Raw genomic sequence first — 25897 nt, forward strand, 5'->3', positions numbered from 1 at the left:
GTAGGAAATTAAATGTAACAGGGATAGTGGTAAGAAGATGAACCCCCAAATGGTTGCTCTCTGTCTCCCTTCCTGGAAAAAAATCTGAATATTTTATATATAAAGAATTGCATTATTTGGTGCTCTCTCAAAGAATTGAGGCATTCTAAGGTTGTCTCCATAGTTGTGAGAAGTATGAAAGTTCAGGGTCTATCTCAGCAGCTGAAAAGCCTTCCCTCAGGGAACTGAATGGTTATTCATTATACCATCCGGGTTTAACACTTCTATTCATTCGTAGCTGTGATGGTTAATACTGAGTGTCTACTTGATTGGATTGAAGGATGCAAAGTATTGATCCTGGCTGTGTCTGGGACCATGTTGCCAAAGGAAATTAACATTTGAATCAGTGGCCTGGGAAATGCAGACTCACTCTTAATCTGAGTGGGCACCATCTAATCAGCTGTCAGCATGGCCAGAAAATAAAGCAGGCAGAAAAAAACGTGAAAAGGCTAGGCTGTCTTAGCCTCCTAGCCTACATCTTTCTCCCACACTGGATGCTTCCTGCTCTCAAACATCAGACTCTAAATTCTTCAGCTTTGGGACTCAAACTGGCTTCCTTGCTCCTTAGCTTGCAGATGGCCTATTGTGGGACCCTTGTGATTACGTGAGTTAATATTACTTAATAAACTCATACACACACACACACACATATGTAGTCTATTAGTTCTGTCCCTCTAGAGAACCCTGATTAATAAACTATCTTAGTCTGTTCAGGCTGCTATCACAAAGTGTCATAGACTGAGAAGCTTATAGACAACAGAAATGCATTCCTTACAGTTCTAAAAGTTGGAAGTCTGAGACCAGGGTGCCAGCATGGTCAAGTTCTGGTGAGAGCTTTCTTCTAGGTTGCATTTCTTATGTTGTATTCTCAGATAACTGAAGGAAGATGAGAGAACTCTCTGGGGTTTCTTTTATAAGGGCATTAATACCATTTATGATGGCTCTACTTTCATGACCTAATTACCTCCCAATCCTTAATACCTTCACATTGGGGATTAGGATTTTAACATATGAATTTGGAGGGAGGCACAGACATTTAGTCCTTAATAATCCCTTTGCGCCTTGGATTCCTTGATGTCTTCTTGGCCACAGCTGTCACTTGGCTCATCTTTGCCTCTGCTTCCGTAATTCCTATTGTGGCCTTAGTTGTTCTTTTTAGACATGCTTCATCCAACAGGGTAGCCACTAGCCGTATGTAGCTATTTAAATCTGAATTTAATTCAATTAACCTTCTCCAGCCTGTGTTTCATTGGACAGGCTTGTTACGATCTGACAGTAGACAGAATGATCGAGTGCATAGACTGCTGGTCATCCTACTGGCTGCTTTCAGGTCATCCTGCTGCCATCAGTTGAGTCCAGGATAAGGTGAAACAAAGTATGATGATACAACCACAGGAAATTCTTAAATCTGCTGCTTTGGGTCATAGAAAGAGATGACAGGCGTTATATCTAGTAAAAGTGACATAGATAGATATAGTTATAAATAAAATCGTAGTGACTGGTCTGTCTGAAGCAGCTGGGGAAGATGATAAAGAAGGTTCTTTAAAAGTCAGCGTGCAAAGATTAAGAGGTAAGAAAACCAATAAGGGGAAGATAAATATCTGAAGCACAGGGAACAGTAATGCTAAAGGTTAAAGATATGAAAACAGAAAAATCAGAGTTAGTGCCTGCAAGTATTCAGAATTCCTAGAGCACAGTTGAGAAGAGGGGCAGGGTGCCTACCATCCTATAATACAGCAATTTTGTAAGTGCCCTGCTTCTTAGCCCCATTTTTCACATCCACACTGTATATGATTAAATCTCTCTTCCCTACTGTTTCAACACATCACTAATGGTGGACATCTGCTCATTTCATCAACCAAGCCTTTCTTCTGCCATCTTTTGGCAAAATCATCTCAGTTTTCCTTTGCCAGCTGTCTGTGGTTAAGCATCTCTATTTTCCCCTGGCCACATATTGGGTAGGGAATTCAAGCTGGGCCAATTTGATCCTCTGTCCAATTTGGAGGAGAACCCAGAGGCAGAAAATGGTTTGAGCTGATTGATTCTAATTGTGAAGCTCTAAACATTATTCCTTATCTCAGCAGCCTTGAGCCCCAGAGCTGTTTCCAAGGAGCCCAAAAGAGTTTACCTAGCATCTGCCTTTTAGTGAACATTTTAATCCTAAACCTGCAATACCTGCTTAATGGTATTGACTGTAGAATCGAAAGCAAGAAAATGCAGAAAACAAATGTATATTCCCAGCATTCTTTTCATATTATTGTATCATCTGACCTCTCCAGTTGTATCTGGCCCAATTTTTCCCATGGCTACTCTGCTCTAGTACTCATGTTTATTGTTTCTGAACTTGCCCTTTGTATTTAAATCACTAAGCCATTTTTTTCACACTACTCCCTCATCACAAAACATGTGCTTCCTGAAAACCTACTCAAATACTGCCCATGGTTCAAGGCTTACATCAACCTTAGACTCCTTAGTACCTACTTTGATTGTTTCAACTCAAAAATCATCTCTGTATTCCTCAAAACTCTGATTGAGGAGAGGAATATCATTTTTTTCATTTATCCTTTCCTATATGAGAGAGTTTTACAAAACACTCTTAGTATTCCACTCCTCCTCACAGCAGAATGACTTAATTTATGGATGAAGAAAAGACATTAGCCCATTTTATTTCTTGAATCCACACCTTTTAAATCAAAAGTATTAAATAAAAGCAACAAAACAAAAAATACAACAAAAACAATGACAAAAATCAAAAGTATTGACCACAGCAGAATAATTTGATCTTTCACCTTCCTTAGTGAAATATTTGCTTCTTGCATTTATATCCCATCTTCTAGAACTTGATATATACACATACACACACACACCACACACACACACACACATATATATACATACACACACACACACATATATATATAGAGAGAGAGAGAGAGCGGGGGTCGGGGAGGGAGAGACAAAGATGAAGATAGAGGTAGATACAGAAAATTAAAAGGTTTATCAGTATCTTTCCCATATCTTTTATTATGCAAATGCTAATGAAAAAATATTGGCACCCAAGACTCTGATTGATAAATTCCTTACCATAATATCTTGTCTTTGTTTTTGAGGTCTCCATCTTAAGAGAAACTATGTTCCAGCACTAAAGGATTTCTAGAGTGACGCTACATGTAGTTACAGAATAATTCTTGGAAGTAATTGAACACACTTTCTGCTAAATCATTCAGTATTTCAACGATTTCAGTGTTCATTAATGCACTAATGTTGAGTGACTGGTTGCAGATTAATAAGTGTTTTTATTCACTGCTCACAAAAAGGTACTATGATTTATAGTAATGCCAAGAGTCAAAAAAATAGATCATAATACATTTTTGAGTCTATTTCACTATTTATGATATCCTTCAACATAGCTTTGAATATGTGTTTCAGAATCTGTAATACTTAAGAAATAATACCCATAGTGTTTCTTTTAGAATAATATAAATTAATATATGCCAAAATTATATTTGTTTTAAACTTATTTAGAATCATTACTTATCTTATCTTACATCTTTTATTGAATTTATATAAAGAAGCAATTTCACTTACATCTCTAAACTGGGAGAGAAGAGGTGGCTGTTTTATTTTGCCAAAGGAAAAAAAAAAAAAAAAAAAGATTGTTGAGCTCCTTCTTGAAATTTTGTGTGAATTTTGCTTAGCCACTCCTGTGTTGTAAAAGTAGTCAGTAAGGGTATCATACATGTCAAAACTTCTTCCGTCTATACTTAAGTAGGCTAACTAAGAGAATAAGGTCTCTGATTTGCATTTGACAAAAACAGAACTCTACTAATGCAACAGAAGCAATCATGACTTTCAAGATACTCTTTCAAGGAATGATGTACAGTCAGCACTGTCTTTTACAGCCAGCATAATAAACGATTTACAAGAGAAAATTTTAAATGACATTTTTACTGTAATTCCCATATGCCTTCTCTGTTGTTCTGGATATTTAATTTTAACACTAGACTTTCTTCTTCAGATCCTTTTTTTTTCTCTTCATGTTTTAATTCATTCAACATGTATGTATGTCTACAGTAAAAGAAAGGTAAAGTTTAAACATGTGATTATTTGGTTACTCTTGGTTCACTCTGTGCAATTCAATTTCAGCTAATTTTCAAATTAAAATTAATTTAGTGTATATATATAAACACACACGTATACATATGTATATGATTTTTTGTATGTATGGAATGATTCCAAGAGTTTTATGATTATTAACTTATTTAACCTTCAAAACAATCTTATGAGAATGAATCATATCATCTTACTTTTCAAGTGAGTAAACTGAGACACAAAAACAATCAGCAAATTGCTCAAGGTCACCAACAGTGGATTACAAATTCAAACCCAAGATTTTGGCCTCCAGAGTCTGTGCCCCTCACCACTATGATTGACCCTTCATTTATTAATAAAAGTGAAGTCTCATTTGCTCCAGCTCTTCAGACATATAAGAGTAGGGGACTGTTTACACACAACCTCTCAGAAGCTAAAGATAGGCTTTCTAAATCTCTGAATGAATGTATCTTTCAAAAAATGTTTTCCGTAAAACAAACACATTTCATTATCTTGCATAATCTACTGCCACTTCAGAGGCTGAGGAGAAGCTGACTTCAGGAGTAGTCCCAGGTGAACAGGGTACAGAGCTTTGTGGAACTGCATCTTTGCAAGGAGTCTTAAATAATTCTAGAGATTCTGTGAGCACAGTTTTGTGGCCTATTTAATATTACTGGGTTTCTGTGAATTATAGCTTCTATGTCTGTTTGTTTATAATTGATATAGTGTAGATTTTAAAGCTGTGATTGATAAAAGTTCAAGATATCAGGGTTACCAAAAAATAATTCAAGTCGGTCAATATGAGTATTCAAGTCCTAGAAATGTGTGTCATATGGTCAAATTGAAGGTGAACTTGATTGTGGATAATATTAATTTACTAACTGAATACTCACTAATTTGAAGAGGGAAGGTATAATTTTTATTTTTGTAATCCTAAGTATGAATTCTGATGGCCTTCATATTATAGGATCAACAAATAGACAGGCTTTCCACCCAGATTCTAAGTTCCAAGAGGACTTAGGACAACCTGTCTACATTATTCAATATTATATCACAATAAGCTAAGCCAGTTTATGACACGTAGTTGAAGCCCAGTAAGATGCGTAACTTGAAAGAAAGAAGAGAAGGCAGGAAGGAAGATAGCCTTTTCACTAATTTACAGAAAGCATCATTGAAAATGTGTTCTTAACCATTGGTTCTATAATGTAATTATCCTATAAATTAATGGCCCTCAAATTTTTATTGTGAATATGTTCAGAAATTTCAGCCTGTTTTAGAAAGGATTTATTCACAAAATTGCTTCTTCATTCTAAACTTTCCCCTGTTATATTTATAAAAAAGCACTTTGTCACAAGCATCTGTATGCATCTAAAATTTCCATAGGGATAATGTACAAAATTATTTTAGTTAAACACAACGTTTTCTCTCTTTTTTGATTGTGAAAGTTTAACTTCTACTATTATAAAATGGAGATAAATATGAATCATATTTAAAGCTTCTAAGACAACGAATACAACAGATTCCACTTAATTAAATTTGGATCCAGGCTCTAAGAAAATTCTGGTTAAGAGTCTCAAAACCAAGTTTGAGTTATTCCACATTCCAGTCAACATTCTCTTTCCTATCCCATTCATTCAACTATTTAAAAATGTTACCGCATGTCCCAGATCCTCATCCAAAGTTTGTTTGGGGTTTTTACACAAATAGTTTTTGTCTTCTAAGATAGAGGCTCTTTTCTATGATTGAAGACATGTCAGCAACTGGAGACTAAGCGGGCTCTTTGGGTCCATTTTGTATTCATGAACCCCTTCAAGCCCGTTGAGGAAAAGTCATCTTGTGTGACTAATTTATTCTGGGTTGTGGTCACAACACTATGGGGAAAAAAAAAAAAAAAAAATCAAATTCTTAGCTTTAGATGTTTTGCTTTATGCTGTGCCACTATTGGAGATTTTTCTAAAGGTTAATGAGAACCGGACTTGTTTTACACAAGGTTTTCTTGTGAATATGCAGTGGGTGGAGGGATTTGAAGGTTAATGCATGAACAGAGTTCAGTTACGATGCTTATCCTTGTTTTCAGGCATTTTAGCTGAGTTATTTATACATAGATGCATTAGATATCCTGTTATTTTGAATAAGTGTCTATTTTTCATTAGGCAAGGTACATAAGCATTTTCATTATATATCTAAATACATCATTTAAAAATTTTCCCCTCAGAAAATAAAAAAAAAAATCATTCCTTCTTTATTAAATATAGGGGTAGTAAAATCTTATGAATAGATTTTCAGCTCAAGAGATTGGAATCTTTTTGATATAATATACGCACAGATTATTTCCTCTTAAATTTATCTATGCTAATGAAGTGTATGAAAGTAATAAAGTTAAACCACAACTTGTTAAGTGTGCTGCAGTTCTCCAACATGACCAAGGAAAAAAATTTCTACATCTATGTTACTGCTGGTGCTCTGAATTAGAGCCTAGTTTGTTCATTTGCGTTAAATCAGTGTAAAGAATATAAGTGTGTATGTGTGTGTGCCTGTGTTTATATGAGATGAAATGAGCAACAGTATCCTGCTCTACCACTGGATTACTTTAAATGGAGAAAACTGCAATTATTTTTGCACCAACCTAATAGGTGCAAAAATTATTGCGGTTTTTTCCCTATTACTTTCAATGGCAAAAACCGCAATGACTTTTGCAGAAATCTAATATTAAACGAGGGCATAAAAGTAAGAGAAAATATCTTTAACCATCAAATTGGAAACTAGATCCTGCGCTTTTCAAAAACATCTTTAGCATATCAAAATCTCTGGGTTTTCTACATATTTTAATTGCAATCAACCAACTAAAATGTATTGTGGTATTGCTCATAATGCTTAGTTTTCTCAAATAGAAGTTAAACTCTGACTGAAATTATGGCCATGGCCTTCTAAATGGGAGTGGTGACGGGTGCTAAGGAAGCATGACTATGAAGCCCAGCTCTTCCACTCATTAGCTGTGGGGCCCAAGACAGGTTACTTAACCTGTTGAAAACTTATTTTACTTATCCATGAAATGGATACTGGTTTCCACTTTGTGTGTGTTTTGAGGGTTGTGAAGAATTTAAAGGGGGATTTGCTATCAAGTGAGTACTCATTAAGGGTTAATTATCATTCTATCATTTTTGCTCTTCAACCATTATTCCCTTTGTCTTTTTTCTGTTTTTTTGTTTTGTTTTGTTTTGTTTCTTATTTCTATTAGCTCAGCCTTTAACCTAGACTGGCTTTACTATTGTATCTTACTCATACTTAGTTTACAAAAGCCCCATTTTACTATTTTAATACTAGTCAATGGGAATCAACTTGAGTCATCTGAGACTGTCTACTAAATTCCTTTATTATGTATGGAGTACAGCACATCTTTAATGATTTTTTATCATAAATTTTAAAAAGTTTAAACTCCAGATTTATTGGTTAATGCAAACAATTTTAGATACAGGTTTTTGTAGGAACCTCTAGGGAAGACAAAATTTCATGCCTACCATCTTACGGCTTTCAACTTGACCTGAGAAGTAAATTGACTTAAACTGATTAACAGGAGAAAAGAATGTAAAATTATTTAATGTAAGTTTTACATGGCATGAGAGTCTCTAGAAGGAAATGAAGACTCAAATAAGTCCCAAAATCTAAATGCTTTTATACTAGTTTCAACAAAGAGAGGCAATTGTGAAATAGTGACTAACCTATGTAGAGAGGCTAAAGAAAAGTAAGAATTATTTTAACAGACTGTTAGTATAGAATTCTCTCAGTTTCAACTTTACTTTCTTGATGATAAAAATATTACATTCCTTCTCGTATGGAGAAGTCATCTTTTATATGGAGTATTTATCACCTGCTTTCAGGAAGAAAAAGAGGAGGGTCAAGAGCTCTCTTCTCAAAACTTGTGATTTTTTAAAGTGCATACTGCTCAAAATAATCCTTATGTCAAAATAGCATATGTTGTGGTAGTGTATTCTACCACCTTTCAGATCTATTCAAACTATCTATCTACCTATTATCTATCTATCTATCTATCTATCTATCTATCTATCTATCTATCTATCTATCTATCTATCTATCTATCTATCTATCTATCTATCTATCTATTATACTTTAAGTTCTGGGGTACATGTGCAGAACGTGCAGGTTTGTTACATAAGTATACACAGGCCGTGGGGGTTTGCTGCACCCATTAACCCATCATCTACATTAGGTATTTCTCCAAATGCTATCCCTCTCCTAGTCCCCCACTCCCTGAGAGACCCTACTGTGTGATGTTCCAAACCATCTATATTTTTATTCATTCTTTCAGAAATTTTATTGAATGGGTCTTGAAAATCAAATGTGTTTTCATGAGGGAATATTTTTCACATTGTCTTTGTGTAACTGTGTCTTTTGTATGATCTTATTATTGAGATAACTTTCAAATGACTGTGCACTTTCTGATAAGAAGCAAACGTGACCATACAAACTAGCTGAAACCTAAGTAAATTATGACAAATGTCAGACTCTTGGCTGGGCGTGGTGGCTTACATCTGTAATCCCAGCACTCTGGGAGGCCGAGGTGGGTGGATCATGAAGTCAGGAGTTAAAGACCAGCCTGGACAATAGGGTGAAACCCCATCTCTACTAAAAAAAAAAAAAAAAAAAAGAAAAGAAAAATAGCTGGACATGGTGGTGGGCGCCTGTAATCCCAGAGCCACTCTGGAGGCTGAGGCAGAGAATTGCTTGAACCAGGAAATGGAGGTTGCAGTGAGCCAAGATCACGCCACTGTGCTCCAGCCTGGGTGACAGAGTAAGACTCCATCTCAAAAAAAAAAAAAAAAAAGTGAAAAAGTAAAATGTCAGACTCTTGAAGTATCTTCTCTCTGATGCATGGCTAACGTTTCCGTGTATATCAGAAATGGAGAGGGATGTGATTTGGAGAAGCCTAATACTCTCTGGGAACAAACATCATGTATTTTGTGGCACTATTTTTAGAAGACATCCTTTATCTCCTCATGGTCTAGTTCAAAGAACATCTCCCCTCTGAAACCATTCTGGATGGTGCAGAATTATTTGTTTCTTCATCTAAATCCTGATAGAATCGTCTCTTTCCATTACAAAAATACTTATCACATTGCATCTTAGTGATTGTTTCAATGCATGTATTTACCTTACTAGATTGTTTCCAACAGGTAAGAGATTATATATTTTTCTCCTGTCCTATGAGGGCACCCAGCCTAGAAACCCTCTGTGAATATTTATTTAATTGACCTGCTACCGTCATTAAGTTAGATGTCTGGTTACTCTTAAAAATTAATATGCAACCTACAGTCAGAGGGAAATTTTTTGTGTGCCCATTCTGGAAAATTTTGCCAAGAGTAAGAATTCATCCAGGACTACATAGATTGGCATGAGTTAGGGATTTAAGAAACATTCATCTAGACCATCCTGGTGAACATGGTGAAACCCCGTCTCTACTAAAAATACAAGAAAACTAGCCGGGCGAGGTGGCAGGTGCCTGTAGCCCCAGCTACTTGGGAGGCTGAGGCAGGAGAATGGCCTAAACCCGGGAGGCGGAGCTTGCAGTGAGCCGAGATCGCCCCACTGCACTCCAGCCTGGGCAACAGAGCGAGACTCCATCTCAAAAAAAAAAAAAAAAGAAACATTCATCTAGGATGAAATTGTAAGCATATTGGCATATTGTATTTACATATCTTCAGTCTCCCTAATCTTTGCCTCCTTAAATAGTCTAATATATTATGCATGTAAACAGAGGTATTTAGTTCAAATTTCTAAATTAAATTGAGTTATTTTCATTTTGTCTTGTAGTTGCAGAATGTGTATTTATTAATAACACAAGAGAAGAGTTCCCAAAATGTACTCTGGTCAGTTACCTGAGCTGCTTGCTCAGGGAAAACCATAGGTTGCTGAATTTTTTTTTGTAGACCCTTGGGTTGCAAATAAACCAAACTTAGCAGATTTTAAAAACTTTAAAAAATGTTTTATGGGATTATTCCTAAGAGTGAACAAGGCCTCCTTAGTCACAGAGGCAATTGGATTCAATCAGAGGGATCTTTTACTACACGGAATCAAGATAATATCAAATTAAACCATTTTATATCCTCTCCTGATGCCTCTGAAAATTCAGTTCCCCAAATCTTATTTTCTCAAGGAACTAATGATATTCTGCAAAGTGAAATGCCTGATTTTTTCTACTGCGAAAAAAACAAAACAAAACAAAAAAAACCTGAAATATATAGTTAGCCTAACCTAAATAATTGATGCTGACTTTTTTTTTTTTTTTTTTTTTTGCAAGGGTATATCAATTTACCAGGCACTAGCTACATTTCTATAAGATCCTGTGACTAGGTCTTACTGCTCTGTAGATAGACAGCAGAATGTTTATGATGAGAAATATCACTTTTGTGCTCCATGTTACAAAACTATCCATTTGTGTCTGTTCCTCTCCCTTTATTCCGCCATGTATATGTATATATGGATATGCATGTCTCATGTAAAATATTAAAACATCCTTATCTCTACTGGTTCAGCTAATTTTCTAAGATACAACAGCAGTCACAAATATCATAAGGAGATATTTTTAGACTCAGATGCTGAATCAAGCTAGATATTTCATGTTGTGCATGCAGTATGTCCACGGGGAGCTGAAAAGCGTAGTTTTGGTGTTTTCTGGAGTCCCTTGAAATGAAATAAATTTAAAGTAGGCTGCAAGATCAGTAGAGACATCTTTTTATTCATTTCTGTGTATATGTGAATTCCCAGTTTGCATAAAGAAGTATCATGCATGCCCTGTAATGGCTCTCTTATATTAAGGAATTTAAGGACTGATTGCATTTAACAGAAAGAGAGCCCATACTAAGAGGCAATAGCAAAGCACTTTATTTTGGAGTAACTTGGGTAATAGGAATAAAGATCTGAAGCTGTGTTAAATAGCTAGATGAAGAAATAAGGAAACCATCATTCATGGGAAGAAAATAATGCTTTTGTCGTATAGAAAAGTTGATAATTCATTTGTTTGTTATTTCTCACAATTATTTGAAGCTTTCTATTTCTATTTAGTGTATTTCCTTATTCATTAATTCATTAAGTATATATAGTGTTATACCATGTCCCAGATATCATGCTAGATGCAGACAACACAAAAGTGTAATTCCTGCTCTTGTAGAGTTTGCAGTTATTAAAATGTGTGTGTCAATGTTTGTGTGTGTGAGTGTTTATGTACTTGTAGTAGTGATAAGAGATTCGAGAAGAAAAACAAAAATACAAGGTACTTTCAAATAGTTAAAACAACAACAGTAACAACAAAAACATCTAGTCTGGTCCAAGGAGAAAGAATTCCTTGAAGAAGTGACAGTTAGTGTGAGATTAGAGGACTGCTATATTTCGAAGTTGTCTCCGAGAAAGCATATGTTGGAAACTTAATCCCCAATGCACCCATTTTGGGAGATGGGGCCTAATGGGAGGTGTTTAGGTCATGAGGGCTCCACCCTTTTGAATGGATTAATGACAACTATGAAAGTACTTGAAGGTGTGAATTTGATATCTTGCCCTCTTATGCTTCTACCAGCGGATGGATGAGGCAACAAGAAGGCCCGTGACAGATGCTGGCATCTTGATATTGGATTTCCTGTACTCTGGAACTATGAGAAATACATTTCTTTTCTTTCTAAATTACCCGGTCTGTGATATTCTGTTATAGTAACACAAAATGGTTTAAGACAAAGACTGAATGAGAACTGATCAGGTAATGGTGGGAGAGAGAAAAGCAGTGTAGGGGTAGAGATAATATACTAGACTGGAATCTTGAAGCAAGAAGGAAATTGGCCTATCTAAAAATCAAGTTGAAGGTATTGTATCTGGACCATAGTAGCAGCAGGTGGCAAGTTTGAGACAAGTTGGGAGCATTAAATATTAACGTACTATGATGCCATCTTAATATGAAAAAGAGACAAAAGAAACAACAGATGTACATGGTTTTAGTATGTACTCCGCTTTTTCTGGAGTCGACCTCACACATACTAATTACTATAATAAATTACTGGGTATTTTATAAAACCTTTGCTGAAACTCCTCAGAATAATTGAACACTTCAAATCCTGTGTTGCCTTGATAATTGGTATATATTTTCCTGCATGTATGCATTTGTTCAACCCGTTTATCAAAATACCAATACATTCTGGAGACTATGCTAGATATTGCTATAAAGGGATAGAAGGGTACATATAACAGGCTTCTTGCTTTCAGGAAGGTCATCTCTCACTGTTTTGTAATTTTTTAAATACACTTTTGTTTGTTTGCTTGCTTGTTTGTTTTTGAGATGGAGTCTCTCTCTGACGCCCAGGCTAGAGTACAGTGGTGAGCAATCTCAGCTCACTGCAACCTCCGCCTCTCGGGTTCAAATGATTCTCCTGTCTCAGCCTCCCACATAGCTGGAATTACAGGCTCCTGCCATCATGCCTGGTTAATTTTTGTATTTTTAGTAGAGACTGGGTTTCCCCATGTTGGCCCGGTTGGTCTAGAACTTCTGACCTCAGGTGATCCACCCACCTCGGCCTCCCAAAGTGCTGGGATTACAGGCATGAGTCACCGCACCCGACCTTAAATAAACTTTTTATTTTAGAATATTTCTAGGTTTACAGACAAATTGAGAAGATGGTACAGAGAGTTCCTTTGTATCCCATACCCATTTCCCCCATTATTACCATCTTTTATTAATTAGTATGATGTATTTGTCATGATTAATTAAATAATATAGACACACTGCTAAATCGGCTACATAGATACATTACTAAATTTATTTATTTAGAACCTGGGGTTCTGATGTCTAAGGGCAGGAGAAGAAGGTCATCCCAGTTCCAGAAGAGAGAGAAAAGAGAGTGAATTCACCTTTTGCACTAGTCAATTCTCTAGAGGGACAGATGTACTAGGATAGATGCATATGTGAAAGGAAGTTTATTAAGGAGAATTGACTCACATGATCACAAGGTGAAGTCCCACAATAGGATGTCTGCAAGTTGAGCAAGGAAGCCAGTGTTGGTTCAGTTAAAGTCCCAAAACCTCGAAAGTAGGGAAGTAGACAGCTCAGCCTTCAGTCCGTTGCCGAAGGTCTGAGAGGCCCTGGCAAACAACTGGTGTAAGTCCAAGCATCCAAAAGCTGAAGAATTTGGAGTCTGATATTCCAGGGCAGGAAGCATCCAGCATGGGAGAAAGGTGAAGGCTGGAAGACACAGCAAGTCTGCACTCCCATCTTCTCCTGCCTACTTTATTCTAGCCATGCTGGCGGCTGATTAGATGGTGCCCGCCCAGACTGAGGGTGAGTCTGCCTCTCGCAGTCCACTGACTCAAATGTTAATCTCCTCTGCAACACAGACACAACCAAGAATAGTACTTTGCATCCTTTAATCCAATCAAGTTGACACTCAATGTTAACCATCACACTTTTCCTCTGCCTTTTTGTTCTACCTGGGCCCTCAGTTGATTGGATGATGCCTGTCCACATTGAGAGTAGATCTTCCTCACCTAGTCCACCAAATCACATGCCAATATTCTCTGGAAACACACCCAAAAATAAATCTTTGCCAGTTGTCTAAGTATCCTTTAATCCAGCCATGTGGACACCTAAAATTAACCCTCACAATTGCTATTAATTAAAATCCATACTTTACTCAGATGTTCTAAATGTTTACCCTAATGTCCTTTTTCTGTTCCAGGATAACCAGGCTTCTTTAGTCATAGTGTCTTCTTAAGGTCTTTCAGCAGTGAAAATATCGTGGACATGTCTTGTTTTTAATTATCCTGAAACTGTGAGGTCATCTGGTCAGGTCTTTTGTCGAATGCCCATCGATTGTTATTTGCCTGATGTTTTTCTCATGATTAGACTGGAGTTACGTGTTTTCAAAGGAATACCACAGAAGGGAAGTTCCATTTTCATCCTGTTCTCTCAGGAATGCATACCATCAGCAGGCTCCACCGTGGACGTTGACCCTACTCACCCGGCTAATGCAATGTTTGTCAGGTTTTTCTACTGCAAAGTTACTCTTTTTCTTCCTTTCCATATTGCACTTTTTAGAGGCAGGTATTGAGCACAGTTTTTTTTTTTTTTTTTTTTTTTTGAGATAGAGTCTCACTCTGCTGCCCAGGCTGGAGTGCAGTGGCGCAATCTCGGCTCAATGCAAACTCCACCTCCCGGGTTCAAGATATTCTTCTGCCTCAGCCTCCTGAGTAGCTGGGACTACAGGTGTGCACCAGCACTCCCAGCTGATTTTTGTATTTTTAGTAGATGGGGTTTCACCATGTTGGCAAGGCTGGTCTCGAACTCATGACCTCATGATCCGCCCAACTTGGCCTCCCAAAGTGTTGTGATTACAGGTGTGAGCCACTGCGCCTGGCCCAAGCACAGTTTACAATTAAGGAAAAAGTGATTGTGCCCTACCATTTTGAGTAGAGTATGTAAATTATTTGGGATTCATCTGCATGGGAGATTGTTCCTTTCTTTCTTATTGATTTATGTATTTATTTATTCAATTATTTATATAAATATGGGTTCATGGATATTTATTTCATATTTTGGATTATAATTCAATATTATTTTAATCATTTCATTGCTCAAATTATTATAGCTTTGTCCATTGGTAGCTCTTTTATTGGATCCTCGCTTCACTTACTCCTACACTCTCATTTGAAATTCCATTTTTTTTCCTCCATGATCACTTTGGCTAAGTCTCACTACTCTTCCACTCCTTAATTATACCACTTCTGAGATAATGACACTATTAAGACCAAGCAACTGATTCCTTTCTTCTTTTTTTTTTTTTTTTTTTTTTTTTTGAGACAGAGTCTCACTTTGTTGCCCAGGCTGGAAGGCAGTGACAGGATCTCGACTCACTGCAACCTCCGCCTCCTGGGTTCAAGCGATTCTCATGCCTTAACCGCCTGAGTAGCTGGGACTACAGCCACACTCCACCTTGCCTGGATAATTTTTTGTATTTTTAGTAGAGGTGGAGTTTCACCATGTTGACCAGGCTGGCCTCAAACTCCTGACTTCATGTGATACACCCACGCTCAGCCTCCCAAAGTGCTGGGATTATAGGTATGAGCCACCGCAGCCGGCCTGATTACTTTCTTCTAACCAACAGCTAGAACACCTGAAGCCTCCAGGTGAGCCAGCACTCAATTCACTAGGCTTCTGACCTGATTAGAAATGATTTCCTTGTAAATTTCCCCATTCTTTGTCCTTTTGAGAAACACTTATGAGTTCTTACATTTCTAATCAACCTCTATATTAAAAACTCCATGTCTTTCGTCTGGACTTTTGAAGTATTCTACTTTTAACTGTGTGGCATTTCCCAGAGAGAATTTATATTCCCCTCTAGATTTAGCTACTTAGGTTAGGAACCAAACGTCATTTTAACATTGCCTTTTTCAAAATAGCATTCTTGAAAATATCATAACACTTCTGTCAATCTCTCTGATTATTAAAGACTAAATGCTCATGGGGTACGTCAGGAATGCAGCTTTGTTTTCAGTTTTCTAATTGATAAAATATCTAATTACAAATATTTTTATTGTATATATTTGCTCTTATGAAACCTATTCAGCTTTTAATTTTGATGTGAATTTTCTTCTTAGCTCACCCAGGACTGGAATTTAATAAAATACATTCTTTCAACTCTGTTTATGGAGCAAGAGATTGTTTTGATTTTTTATATTAGACATTCCCTGAAGAGCCAAAAAAGTTCAGGAAATGTATATAAACAGGTTCCTAATCTTTAGACTTGTAAAAATTACCCAGTTTATCTACTGCCCCAAGAAACTTCATGGTCTTGATATTTGCAACCCAGGGTTGGTTGGAGAATGTGCTTTGTTCCCCAGGGCTGTTTTGGACTGGAATGTGCCTTGTAATCCCAGAAATATTTGGATATCAATGAGAGCCGCTGTATGAGCAGTCACAGGTTTTTAAACCATTTACTTAAGGTCTTCTCTGCTTTGGACACATCCATTCACTTGATAAGAACTGTCAATCCAAAGGTAGCTGTTTGCATAAATTAGAACATTTTTGCTGCAAACAGTAAACATCAGCATGTGCTGGATTAAGCCACAAAAGAGAATTTGTCCCAAGGACACAGATGTGCTTTTTGGAACTCAAGGGAAGGCAGGTATTGCAAAAGGAAATTGGGAGCCTTACAGAATTTGGAAATCTCTCTCTCTCTCTCTCTCTCTCTTTCTCTCTCTCTCTCTCTCTCCCTCCTTTCCCCTTCCCCATTTGTGCCCCTTCCCCACCCCTCTCTTTTCTTTGTGTCTTCCTGGGCATCTGCTTCCTTGTCTCCCTGCAGACCAGCTTTCCTTAACTATCCAGTTCATACGGAGCCATGTGGCTCATCACGTGATTTTACATGCCGCCAGCTCAAGAAACTAACCCTAGCTGAGACTGGAACCTCTTATTTTTAATTCTAAATTCAAAAGAAAGGAACTTGAAGTAGTTCAGCTGGAACCATTTGCCAAGGCCTTAGATACCCATTTGATTACTGGGGACAAATTCAAGAGGTCAGAGCTTGATCAGAACAGAGAAGCCATTCTAGGTATTTGGAGTTGCAAGTAAAGACTCTTATGCCATTAGAAGATGAAGAAATGAAGGTTAGAAAGGGCCTCTTTCACAACAGATGTAATAAAAGCAGCTGAAGGTAGACGTCTTGTCATTAATATCTTCCTTTTCTCCCACAGCAGCTAAATAGTGCGGATTGACTAATACACTGGCAATGATTCCGAACCTTGAGTAATTATGTTATGTTCTTTATTGTTACATATAAGTGATGTTGCCACAATTGCTGAAAAAGTCAGATCTGGAACTTTTAGAAGGCACAGGTCTGCTTACCATTTAAAGAATCACTGTTTACTAATACGTCATTGATTTCAGTTCTGGATTCAGTTTCAAAAAATATTATATACACAGATATATGTGTGGAAAGAAAGAATGGAAGAAAAAGTGAATAAAAACACCGTGGAAAAATTAACTTGGTAATATGAAGCATGGGCTAGATTTCCTGGTTTCATTTTGTGATTCAATGTTAGTTGGTAAACCTGTGAATACTACCCACAGTGAAGGTGGATTCCATGTATCCAATGAAGTTTTTCAGGTGAAAATTAGATATATGTATGTGTCTTTCTTATGCTACTGTGAATTACTTATAGATCACTTTCAAACATTGTGTAATATATGTATTTATAAATTCAAATTAGTATACTAAATTCATATTTATTTTAAACAAAAGTAGCTATTGTAATACTTTAAAAATATACACACACCCACAACCATACCCCTACACACACCCAAACACTCATCCACCCATACACACACACCCCACACCCACACATCCCCCCACCACACACACACCCCCACCCCCTCCACCCACCCACACACAGATCCAATATTGACATGAATGGTACCAGCATATTTCTGATTTTGGATTTTTTTGGATTGTGGAATATTTGCATTGCATATTTACTATTTAAGCACCCCAAATCCAAAACCTGAAATCTAAAATACTCCAATGAGCATTTCCCTTGAGTTTCCTGTTAGTGCTCAAACAGCTTCAGATCTCAGAACATTTCAGATTTCGTATTTTGGGATTTGGGATGCTAAACCTCTCTCTCTCTCTTTCTGTGTGTACATGTGTGTACAGTTTCACTTAATTCTTACTGTTTTACTTTTATTTTTCTGATGAGTAAGTAACAATTTATAATGAATTACTGTCACTCCAGTAAAAAGCTATTGATCAAGGGTTTTAATTCAGATTTTCTAATCCACATGACAAATTCTAGCTTAAACCTTATTTTTTTTTCTTTTAGCACCACACATAGAACACCTAGTTAACACACACATACGCAGATAACCATTTTGCTTCATATCAAAGGAATAAATTCTCATATACTTATCAAATAAGACATCACTCTTCAATTAATTATAGTGAAGTTGCTTTATAGTTGCCTTTTACTTACAATAATTACATTATGAAATAACACTCCTCCCCCGCATGCATGCATACACAGGAGGGGCAGAAAATACCTTTTAATTGGTGCAGCTTACTTTATTCAATATTCCACTCAAAAAAAAGTTCCAGAATTAGCATGAAACTAGAATATAGAGTTACTTTTCCATTACTTGGCTTTAGTTCCTACATATGTCCCACAGTGTGAACTGATCACCATATTCAGTGGTTTCTGGTACAGTCATACATCACATAACTACATGCCGTATACGACAGTAGTCCCATAAAATTTTATCGGAGCTGAAGAACACATTACACACATGTTTATGGTGATACTGGTATAAATAAACCTACTATGCTGCCAGTCTTTTTTTTTTTTTTTTTTTTTTTTGAGACGGAGTGTCACTCTGTCGCTCTGTCACCCAGGCTGGAGAGCAATGGCACGATCTCGGCTCACTGCAACCTGTGCCTCCTGGGTTCAAGAAATTCTCCTGCCTCAGCCTCCCAAGTAGCTGGGATTACAGGCACCAGCCACTATACCTGGCTAATTTTTGTATTTTTGCAGAGACAGGGTTTCACCATGTTGGCCAGGCTGGTCTTGAACTCCCGACCTCAGGTGATCTGCCTGCCTTGGCCTCCCAAAATGCTGGGATTACAGGCATGAGCCAACACGTCTGGTCAATGCTGCCAGTCTTTTAAAAGTATCATTCATACAATTATAGGTAGTACATAACACTTGATAATGATAATAAACAACTATCCAACATTATTGGTTCATGTATTTACTATACTATACTTTTTTAGAGCGTACCCCTTTTACTTATTAAAAAAATAAGTTAACTGTAAAACAGCCTCAGGCAGGTCCTTCAGGAAGTATTGCAGAAGTAAGCGTTGTTATCTTAGGAGATGACAACTCCATGAGTGTTACTGCCCATGAAGACCTTTCAGTGGGATAAGATGTGGAAGTGGAAGACAGTGATACTTAGGATCCTGACCCTGTGTGGGCCTAGGTTTTAGCAAAAACTTAGGTGTTTTTGTGTCTTAATTTTTAGCAAAAATTTTACGAAGTAAAAAATAAATTTAAAAATTTAAATATAGAAAAATCTTACAGAATAAGGATATGAAGAAGGAAAATTGTTTTTGTACAACTGTATAATGTATTTGTGTTTTAAGCTAAGTGTTATTTTTTGTTTGTTTCTGTTCCCAGCACTGGCTTTCACTTTCTTTTTCCTTTTCTTTTCTTTTCTTTTCTATTTCCAACTTTTATTTTAAGTTCAGGGGTACATGTGCAGGATGTGCAGGTTTGTTACATAGGTAAATGTGTGCCATGGTGGTTTGCTGCACAGATCACCCCATCAACCAGGTATTAAGCCTAGCATCCACTAGCTATTCTTTCTAATCCTCTCCCTCCTTTGATTCTCCACTCTGTGAAAGACTCCATTGTGTGTTTCTCCCCAACTATACGTCCACACGGTCTCACCATTGTGCTCCCACTTATAAGTGAGAACATGTGGTATTTGGTTTTCTGCTCCTGTGTTAGTTTGATAAGGAAAATGGCCTCCAGCTCCATCCACATCCCTGCAAAGGACATGATCTTGTTCCTTTCTATGGCTGCATAGTATTCTATGGTGCATATGTACTACATTTTCTTTATCCAGTCAATCATTGGTGGGCATTTAGGTTGATTCCACATCTTTGCTACTGTGAAGAGTCCTGCAATGAATATACAGATGCTTGTGTCTTTATAATAGAATGATTTATATTTCTTTGCATATATACCCAGCAATGGGATTGCTGGGTCAAATGGTATTTCTGCCTCTAGATCTTTGAGGAATTGCCACACTGTTTTTCACAATGGTTGAACTAATTTACACTTTACCAACAGTGTAAGAGTACTATTTTTTTCTTTACAACTTCACCAGAATCTGTTGTTTTCTTATTTGTTAATAATATCCATTCTGACTGGGGCGAGATGGTAGTTCATTGTGGTTTTGATTTGCGTTTCTCAAATGATCAGTGATATTGACGATTTTTTCATGTTTATTGGCCACATGTATGTTTTCTTTTGAGAAGTGTCTGTTCATGTCCTTTGCCCAATTTTAATAGGGTTGTTTTGCTTTTGTAAATCTTATTAATAAGATGCTGGATATTAGACCTTTGTCAAATACATAGATTGCAAAAATGTTCTCCTATTCTGTAGGTTATCTGTTTAGTTTGTTGATAGTTTATTTTGCTGTGCAGAAGCTCTTTAGTTTAATTAGATTCCATTTGTCCATGTTTGCTTTTGTTGCGATTGCTTTTGGCATCTTCATCATGAAATCTTTGCCTATGCCTATGTCCTGAATGGTATTGCCTAGATTTTCTTCTAGGGTTTTCATAGTTTTTGGTTTTATATTTAAGTCCTTGATCCATCTTGATTTTTGTATATGACGGATCGAAGGGGTCCAGTTTCAATTTTCTACATATGGCTAGCTAGTTTTCCCAGCACCATTTATTAAATAGGGAATGTGTTCCCCATTGCTTGTTTTTGTCAGGTTTGTCAAAGATCAGATCATTGTAGGTGTGTGGTCTTATTTCTGAGTTCTCCATTCTGTTCTGTTGGTCTGTGTGTCTGTTCTTGTACTAGTACCATGCCGTTTTGGTTACTGTAGCCCTGTAGTATAAAGTCAGGTAGTATGATGTCTCCAGCTTTGTTCTTTTTTAAGCTGCGCTATTACAAAAGATCCTAAAAGTTTTAAAATAAAAAGTTTAGGAAGTAAAAAAGTTATACTAAGTTGAATAAAGAACAAATACACACACACACACACACACACACACACACACACACACATATATATATATATATATATATATTTTGAGATGGAACCTTGCTCTGTCCCCTAGGCTGGAGTACCGTGGTGTGACTTTGGATCATGGCAACTTCCACCTCCAGGGTTCAAAGGATTCTCCTGCCTCAGCTTCCCGAGTAGCTGGGACTACAGATGCACACCACCACACTCAGCTTATTTTTTGTATTTTTATTACAGATGGGGTTTCACCATGTTGGCCAGGACAGCCTTGAACTCTCAACCTCAACTGATCTGCCTGCCTCAGCCTCCCAAAGTGCTGAGATTACAGGTGTAATCTCACTGCACTAGGCCAAGAACAATCTTTTTAAATAAATTCGGTGTAGCCTAAGAGTACAGTGTTTATAAAGTCCACATTAGTGTACAGTAATGGCCTAAGCCTTCACACTCATGCACCACTCACCTACTGACTCACCCAGAGCAACTTCCTGTCCTGCAAGCCCCATTCATGGTAAGTGCCATGTACAGTGGTACTATTTTTTAGTCTTTTCCATCATGATTTATTGTACCTTTTCTACATCTAGAAATGCTTAGATATATCAGTTCTGTTACATTGCCTACAGTGCTCAGCATAGTAACTTACTATACACCTAGGCTATATAATATAGTCTATTGCTCCTAAGCAATAGACTATATTATATAGCCTAGGTGTATAGTAGGTGATACCATCAAGGTTTATGTAGTACATGTTATCATGTTTGCACAATGACAAAATTGCCTAAGAACACATTTCTCAGAATGTGTACACACGATTGTATTTAGGAATATGCATCTTTGACAATGTGACCTCAGGTACAATCTAACTACTTTGCCAGGTGCTCAAGTTAATGAAACCACAATGTATTCTAATGATGGAAGATAGGCCTTTTACCTGCATGCTAATTTGAACTTACTAACAAGAAATGTTTGAGAATCATGATCAACTAGATGTGACTATATATATTTATGTTTTTGTTTTTGTTCATTTGTTTACTTTATAATCTTTCTATAGAAAACCAGCATAATTACTAATCTGTAGCTTGTTGGAGGACATTAACTGCAAATCACTTATGAGGTATGAAGATAAAATAATTCAACTTAGTTTTTGTCAAATTTGTTAGTGCATTTATACACAAAGGTGAACTAGTTTCTGAAAAATTGGCTCCTATTCATTTATTTCAAAATCATATATTCAGTTCTTCTCTAATTTCTTCTTTGGCAATATCCTTTGAAGCTTGCCCAAATTATTGAAATTCAATTTATTTTGGCATATGGCCATCCTTAACAAGTAGACTTGTTTTCTAGCAATAGGCCAAATTAATTTCATGTAAGCGATAGGCATTTAAATTGGCGAAAGTGTTTCAGACAAAATATGTTCTGCCTCTAACGTAAGAAGCCTGCTTCCCTCCTATGACCCTCATCTAGCTCTGAGAGTGAGTCAAAGGAATTAATTCCAAAACATTTATCAGAACTTCATTGGAATTAGTAAATAAATATGACCACTTCGGAAAAGAAAACACATATTTGGATATGATCATTTTCATACAATTCTTAAATCTTTACTCTCTAGTAGTCAAGTCTTGTTTACTTTTACTTTTAGAAAACATCTTAGTTTCTTACAAAAGAGAAAGCATGAAATGGCTTTTCACCTCCACCTGTATGCTATTTCTAAGCTTATGAAGATAGGCCAGGCAATTATCTTCTTTCTTATTTTATTTTATTTATTTATTTATTTAATTATTTATTTATTTTGAGACGGAGTCTCTCTCTGTTGCCCAGGCTGGAGTACAGTGGCGCGATCTCGGCTCACTGCAACCTCCGCCTCCCAGGTTCACGCCATTCTCCTGCCTCAGTCTCACGAGTAGCTGGGACTATAGGCCCCCGCCACCTCGCCCGGATAATTTTTTTTTGTATTTTTAGCAGAGACGGGGTTTCACCATGTTAGGCAGGATGGTCTCGATCTCCTGACCTCATGATCCATCTGCCTTGGCCTCCCAAAGTGCTAGGATTACAGGCGTGAGCGACCACGCCCGGCCAATTCACATCATTTTTTATATTTAGTACACATTTCAAAGGTTTAACATTAAAACTCAATTAGGTCGTATATATTGCTAGGTAGGTTGTGATATCCAGAGGTTCATGGAGAGATCAGATAGTGAGTCAGCTTAATCACAGAGTTTATACAAGAAGGTCTTCTGCACTGGAATTTGTCCACCTACCTGGAATTCTTTACTCATCCATGCAGAATGTTGGCCCTAAGTGAAACCTGAAAGAAAGCTCCAAGTGAGTCTCAGAGTAAGATCTACCTTTCTTCATTCTTCTTCGCTTTTTACTTCTTTACCTTGTTATTCCATTTTCTAAGAAAACCCTTGGTTTAGGAAATTGCTTGATATGACTTCTTTCTTTTTCTTTCTTCTTCTTTTTTTTTTCTTCTGCACTTCTCCAAAAGACATACCACAATGTGTCCTCAAGGGTCTTTATTACAGAGAATGTTCTTTGGTCATGTCTGACTGGACTGTGACGGTTAGAATATAAAATTAAAATAGATCATAGAGATTAGGACTGGGATTTTGTTGGTGAAAGTAGGGTGCTTACCTCAGGTGCAAAGATTAAGGGGCCAAAACATTCAGTAAGATAAATAATATTTTAAAGCAATATATTAAGCAAATCAAAATCAGTGCACAATGTCTATGAAGTACAAAATACCAAATTTTGGAAGACAAACTGTTGTCTCTTTGTTTGCTTTGCCAACCCGTGCTGTTGTGCAAGGGAACAGTCTGTTAAAATCAGCCTGAAGTCCTGGGCTGAATCTATGTTGTATCCTTGTCGGGTGGGTTCATAAGGGTTGAAAATGATGTGGGAACAAATTCAACAATATGGGCTTTAATATACAGTCACATTTTTTGAATGTAGAGTTTTTGTTTGTATGTTTGTTTTTTATTTTTTATTTTTTTTTCTGAGACGGAGTCTAGCTCCGTTGCCCAGGCTGGAGTGCAGTAGTGCGATCTTGGCTCACTGCAATCTCCGCCTCCTGGGTTCACGCCATTCTCCTGCCTCAGCCTCCTGAGTAGCTGGGACTACAAGCGCCCGGCCACCACACTCAGCTAATTTTTTGTACTTTTACTAGAGACGGGGTTTCACCGTATTAGGTGGGATGGTCTCCATCTCCTGACCTCATGATCCACCCACCTCGGCCTCCCAAAGTTCTGGGATTACAGGCACTGCACCTGGCCTAGTGATTTAATTAATTTCTTCCAATTGACTCTAAACATGGAAGGACATTTTGATAAGTGTATGTAGGGACATATGTTTCCCTCAGGCTCTAGTATTTTTCTCAGTTGGCTTTTGCCTTTTGCTACCAAACACTGGTAGAGAGTCACCTCGTTGGCCACCGAAGGTTAGATGTGTGGTGTTCATTATCCTGCATTACATCCCAGAACAGACAGACAGTATTGCTGGTAGAAATCAACTTGAATGTCTGTCAGACAAAAATCATATCATTTTCTTAGATGGGTACATGCTTTCAGAAAAATGCAAAGGTACATTAAGGGAACAAATAACATCAAAACATAAGTATCAAGAGACAAATACTATACTATACCATTTTAATTGAAAATTCTGCTAGTTCTTGGATATTTAAATAAGTTTGCTCTTTATTCTGTGTATGATATGATTCAAATTATTTATAATTCAGGTATTTATATCTACCCTGAGTCTTGTTTCAGCTCTTTTAATCTCAACTGGTTCTCCTTGTTATTTCTTGCATACTGTATACAACTTATCATAATCATTATGATTAACATTAATTGAGAAATAGAAATGAAAACAGTTACTTGCTGAAAACAATTTGGCTAATATGTATAATGACAACATTTTGTATTACATGAATACTCAAATTGTAACATTTGACTTCTAAAATCTCTGAAGCATTTCAAAGAATAGAATTTTGGACATAGACGAATATATAAATGTATGCTAGATAAAATGTGGTTGTAAGCTATATAGGAAAATATGTTGTTTTATTAAATATTTACTAAAAGACATTATCATATTGTTGTTGAAGTATAGGCTTTAAAATTATGCTAAGATGCAAATCAATTCTGGCTTCAATTGTTAGCTGTGCAACCGTGAATAACTAAATCTACCCAGGGGTCAGTTTTCTCACTTGTAAAATGGAGAGAATATAATCCGGTTGGTAGGCTGATTGTAAGATTTATATAAAACCCTATATGAAAACCGTATACGAAAGGTTTTTGACATCATATAAGGCAAACTGTAGATGTTTTCTAAATATTATCTACACACTGTTACTTCTCTGATATTTTTCTGTTTCATTGTTTAAGGTCATATTATTGTTCATAGTTCTGCATTTTTAACACTCTTTTTACAAATAGCTTTCACTATTTGATATATTACTGGCATTTATAAATGTACCTTCTTTTTGATTACTGAGAGGTTCTGAAATTCTCTATAGGTTTTTTTTTTTTTTTCTTATTTCTGTGCATATTGTCCCATTGGAATCCAAAATTACTGAAGTAAGTGCCAGGTTTTCCTTTTGACACATTAAAGTATACTATGTATTAAAGGCAAAATGGTACCTCATTGTATTTTTAAAAATGTAATTGGAGTAAGCCTGCCTCAAAAATACAAGGGATATCTGCATCCAAAATATCAGTTTGGAAGGGTAGCCAATATATTATTAACTGCTGAAAATAATTTTTAAAAAGTATGTCTTATTCAGAAGATTAAAAATAAAAAAGTAGAAAAGTAAAAATACGGGTAAGATTTTTCTGATAGTGCTATTTTGACAGCTATCAATAAAGGCAGAGAAAGGAAGCTGTCAGACTACTTATTACACAGGAAAAGATAATAAACTTTAGTATTGTGACTATAGAAGAGCTCAGCCTTTGTTCTTTGATAAATCACTAAGAAAAA

The sequence above is a fragment of the Theropithecus gelada genome, chromosome 5 (assembly GCF_003255815.1).
Source record: "Theropithecus gelada isolate Dixy chromosome 5, Tgel_1.0, whole genome shotgun sequence".
Lineage (NCBI taxonomy): Eukaryota > Metazoa > Chordata > Mammalia > Primates > Cercopithecidae > Theropithecus > Theropithecus gelada.